At 56.1% G+C, this 5,000-nt stretch overlaps 3 non-coding genes across 3 annotated transcripts in view; all 3 read left to right on the forward strand.

Annotated features, from left to right (window-relative positions):
- The first annotated feature begins 2,174 nt into the window (after window positions 1–2,174).
- On the forward strand, window positions 2,175–4,083 carry LOC126126434 (small subunit ribosomal RNA). The gene has a single exon (XR_007526768.1). It is a non-coding gene; the product is annotated as a small subunit ribosomal RNA (ribosomal RNA).
- A 353-nt stretch (window positions 4,084–4,436) lies between these two features.
- LOC126126438 (5.8S ribosomal RNA) lies at window positions 4,437–4,591 on the forward strand. The gene has a single exon (XR_007526772.1). It is a non-coding gene; the product is annotated as a 5.8S ribosomal RNA (ribosomal RNA).
- A 189-nt stretch (window positions 4,592–4,780) lies between these two features.
- LOC126126435 (large subunit ribosomal RNA) overlaps window positions 4,781–5,000 on the forward strand; it is a 4,222-nt gene continuing 4,002 nt past the window's right edge. The window contains exon 1 of the ribosomal RNA XR_007526769.1: window positions 4,781–5,000. This exon is cut by the window's right edge and continues 4,002 nt beyond it. This is a non-coding gene — a ribosomal RNA (large subunit ribosomal RNA).

Consider the following 5,000-nt stretch of genomic DNA (forward strand, 5'->3'; position numbering starts at 1 on the left):
TGTGCCTTAACGTAACCCACGTTGTGCCTTAACGTAACCCACGTTGTGCCTTAACGTAACCCACGTTGTGCCTTAACGTAACCCACGTTGTGCCTTAACGTAACCCACGTTGTGCCTTAACGTAACCCACGTTGTGCCTTAACGTAACCCACGTTGTGCCTTAACGTAACCCACGTTGTGCCTTAACCTAACCCACGTTGTGCCTTAACCTAACCCACGTTGTGCCTTAACCTAACCCACGTTGTGCCTTAACCTAACCCACGTTGTGCCTTAACCTAACCCACGTTGTGCCTTAACCTAACCCACGTTGTGCCTTAACCTAACCCACGTTGTGCCTTAACCTAACCCACGTTGTGCCTTAACCTAACCCACGTTGTGCCTTAACCTAACCCACGTTGTGCCTTAACCTAACCCACGTTGTGCCTTAACCTGCTCTGTAATTGGCATATGACACGTTACATTAATCTAGTGTTGTCTAACCACAACCCTCTGAATATAGTTCGCTACTCGCACCGCCCACCCTCTTGTGTGTCGTTTCATGTTGAACACTTCGCAAGTGTTGCTTACTTTTTACATGCTCCCGCTGTACACTGTAATGTGGACAACTGCAGGATGTACATCGCCCCCCCCCCTCCACCCTGCCTTCGCACGCTGGTCGTTCAGGTGCTTGCGTGTTCAATGCCCTTCGCAGCTGTTCACTGGCATTCGCATGTCGAAGCGCTCAGTCTACGTCGTGGTACGGCCTGTGTCCACTGTCCGCTGATATCGTAAGCTTAATCCTCACATTGTACTGCACATAGGTCCGTATGTACTGAATGATACGCTGTGGCACATGTGTGACCGTACGACTGCGCCCAACAACAGCGAACCATACGGTCCAAATGTTGTGCACTCAGCCACGTGCCGTCTCCCCATAACAGCTACATTGCAGTGTGGTACGCCATAGAGACGTGTGGGAGTAACGGACGCCCTGGATGGCGATCAGCATGAGCCGTCTGTTGATGTAGTGGCGCGTGTATTCAAACGTAGTCGTCTCTTCTCACACAGTGTGATAGCATGGTGCACCGCGTTCCACATCTGCGACATGGTACAGATGCTGGTTGACAGTCGGTCTCGTAATGGACATCGCATACGTAGGGGGCCACCTCCCACGTGTTCTCTAGTCGTGCACATTTTGTTGCGTGTATGTGGGCAGACGTAGTGTGTCGTGACACCTAACAGACAGGTATGCAATAATCGTTGCATTTGCAAACTGGGATGGACGTCTACGTTTGCTGGTGACGTGACGCAACGCAAATGAACAACTGGTAAACCCATTGTGGTGCGGTTGTTGTTGCTGGAGGTAAATCAGTAAGGGCAAATCTGTGTGTGAAGCGATACGCGGCGGTGGCTGGGTGGGACCGTCCGCGGCCGGTGAGGGGGGGCCGCCCGGCGTGCTGGCCGCGCGGTGCGTGGGCGCACGCGCTACAGCCGGCTGGTGGGGGCGCCCAGTGGCAGGCGCGCCGGCCGACGGACGCGGCAGGCGGCGCAGCTGCGCGCCGGGGCACCCTGCGCGCGGCGCCGGGCGGCCAAAGTGGGTCCTCGCGGGCCCGGTGCGAAGCGCGGTGGACATCTGCAGTGTGCTGGTCCGACTGAGGACTGTGTGCGTTGAGGATGCGCCGCCGCCCGGCACTCGGCGCCGCGACGCCGTCTGCTGCTCGGTCGCCCCAGCGGTTCTCGCTGGTGGTTTGTATCGCAGTTGTGCAGACGTGTTGGCACGTGCGCTGTGCTGGGAGAGTTCGCTTCGGCACCCACGTGGGGCCTTTGCCCTTCTGTGGCGCTGGCGTTGGAGCTGCCGGTCACCGTAGGTGGCGCGTGTTGTCTCCCGCCGGCAATGCCACGACAGCACGCTCCCGGGCCTCTGTCGGCAGCGGCAAGCTCAGTTGGGAGCACGGGTGGTCGCACCTAAAGCGTCTACTCGCCTAACTCCGGGCGATTGCGCCTCTCTCGAACCCGACCAAGTACTTAGGACGGCGCTGCGCGCCGCCGGGACCTGAGAGGGTTTCGAGGTGTATTGTGCAGGGGAGCTCAGCCTCCTCCTGTTTGCAGAATAATTGAGCGGACGCTTGCGTGTTCGCGCGGGCCCCTGGGACACACTCCCGGGCGGCCGGCTGCTCAGCTCTAGTTGACGCAGCTCCCTGGTTGATCCTGCCAGTAGTCATATGCTTGTCTCAAAGATTAAGCCATGCATGTCTCAGTACAAGCCGCATTAAGGTGAAACCGCGAATGGCTCATTAAATCAGTTATGGTTCCTTAGATCGTACCCACGTTACTTGGATAACTGTGGTAATTCTAGAGCTAATACATGCAAACAGAGTCCCGACCAGAGATGGAAGGGACGCTTTTATTAGATCAAAACCAATCGGTCGGCTCGTCCGGTCCGTTTGCCTTGGTGACTCTGAATAACTTTGGGCTGATCGCACGGTCCTCGTACCGGCGACGCATCTTTCAAATGTCTGCCTTATCAACTGTCGATGGTAGGTTCTGCGCCTACCATGGTTGTAACGGGTAACGGGGAATCAGGGTTCGATTCCGGAGAGGGAGCCTGAGAAACGGCTACCACATCCAAGGAAGGCAGCAGGCGCGCAAATTACCCACTCCCGGCACGGGGAGGTAGTGACGAAAAATAACGATACGGGACTCATCCGAGGCCCCGTAATCGGAATGAGTACACTTTAAATCCTTTAACGAGTATCTATTGGAGGGCAAGTCTGGTGCCAGCAGCCGCGGTAATTCCAGCTCCAATAGCGTATATTAAAGTTGTTGCGGTTAAAAAGCTCGTAGTTGGATTTGTGTCCCACGCTGTTGGTTCACCGCCCGTCGGTGTTTAACTGGCATGTATCGTGGGACGTCCTGCCGGTGGGGCGAGCCGAAGGCGTGCGACCGCCTCGTGCGTGTTCGTGCGTCCCGAGGCGGACCCCGTTGAAATCCTACCAAGGTGCTCTTTATTGAGTGTCTGGGTGGGCCGGCACGTTTACTTTGAACAAATTAGAGTGCTTAAAGCAGGCAAGCCCGCCTGAATACTGTGTGCATGGAATAATGGAATAGGACCTCGGTTCTATTTTGTTGGTTTTCGGAACCCGAGGTAATGATTAATAGGGACAGGCGGGGGCATTCGTATTGCGACGTTAGAGGTGAAATTCTTGGATCGTCGCAAGACGAACAGAAGCGAAAGCATTTGCCAAGTATGTTTTCATTAATCAAGAACGAAAGTTAGAGGTTCGAAGGCGATCAGATACCGCCCTAGTTCTAACCATAAACGATGCCAGCCAGCGATCCGCCGCAGTTCCTCCGATGACTCGGCGGGCAGCCTCCGGGAAACCAAAGCTTTTGGGTTCCGGGGGAAGTATGGTTGCAAAGCTGAAACTTAAAGGAATTGACGGAAGGGCACCACCAGGAGTGGAGCCTGCGGCTTAATTTGACTCAACACGGGAAACCTCACCAGGCCCGGACACCGGAAGGATTGACAGATTGATAGCTCTTTCTTGATTCGGTGGGTGGTGGTGCATGGCCGTTCTTAGTTGGTGGAGCGATTTGTCTGGTTAATTCCGATAACGAACGAGACTCTAGCCTGCTAACTAGTCGCGTGACATCCTTCGTGCTGTCAGCGATTACTTTTCTTCTTAGAGGGACAGGCGGCTTCTAGCCGCACGAGATTGAGCAATAACAGGTCTGTGATGCCCTTAGATGTTCTGGGCCGCACGCGCGCTACACTGAAGGAATCAGCGTGTCTTCCTAGGCCGAAAGGTCGGGGTAACCCGCTGAACCTCCTTCGTGCTAGGGATTGGGGCTTGCAATTGTTCCCCATGAACGAGGAATTCCCAGTAAGCGCGAGTCATAAGCTCGCGTTGATTACGTCCCTGCCCTTTGTACACACCGCCCGTCGCTACTACCGATTGAATGATTTAGTGAGGTCTTCGGACTGGTACGCGGCATCGACTCTGTCGTTGCCGATGCTACCGGAAAGATGACCAAACTTGATCATTTAGAGGAAGTAAAAGTCGTAACAAGGTTTCCGTAGGTGAACCTGCGGAAGGATCATTACCGACTAGACTGCATGTCTTTCGATGTGCGTGTCGTGTCGCGCAACACGCTACCTGTACGGCAGCAGCCGTGCGCCGCGTGCGGAACCACGCGTGCCTCTCAAAACTAACGGACAAAATGTTGTGTGGTACGAGCGCTGAAGCTCTGGAGCGGCTGGCCTGCGGCACCTGGCGCCTGGCGCCGGTTTTGAATGACTTTCGCCCGAGTGCCTGTCCGCTCCGGTGTGGAGCCGTACGACGCCCATCGGCCGTGAGGCCGTTGGACACAGAACGCTGGAACAGGGGCCGTCAAACGCCTCAGTCCCGCCTATGCAACTGTTTTGAAAGAGACAGTGGAAACTAAACAAAAAAGATCACCCAGGACGGTGGATCACTCGGCTCGTGGGTCGATGAAGAACGCAGCAAATTGCGCGTCGACATGTGAACTGCAGGACACATGAACATCGACGTTTCGAACGCACATTGCGGTCCATGGATTCCGTTCCCGGGCCACGTCTGGCTGAGGGTCGGCTACGTATACTGAAGCGCGCGGCGTTTGTCCCGCCTTCGGAGACCTGGGAGTGTCGTGGCCGCCTGTGGGGCCGGCCGCGTCTCCTTAAACGTGCGATGCGCGCCCGTCGCCTGGCGGTTCGCATACCGGTACTTTCTCGGTAGCGTGCACAGCCGGCTGGCGGTGTGGCGTGCGACACCTCGTACAACGACCTCAGAGCAGGCGAGACTACCCGCTGAATTTAAGCATATTACTAAGCGGAGGAAAAGAAACTAACAAGGATTCCCCCAGTAGCGGCGAGCGAACAGGGAAGAGTCCAGCACCGAACCCCGCAGGCTGCCGCCTGTCGTGGCATGTGGTGTTTGGGAGGGTCCACTACCCCGACGCCTCGCGCCGAGCCCAAGTCCAACTTGAATGAGGCCACGGCC

Source organism: Schistocerca cancellata, unplaced genomic scaffold (genome assembly GCF_023864275.1).
Source record: "Schistocerca cancellata isolate TAMUIC-IGC-003103 unplaced genomic scaffold, iqSchCanc2.1 HiC_scaffold_455, whole genome shotgun sequence".
NCBI lineage: Eukaryota > Metazoa > Arthropoda > Insecta > Orthoptera > Acrididae > Schistocerca > Schistocerca cancellata.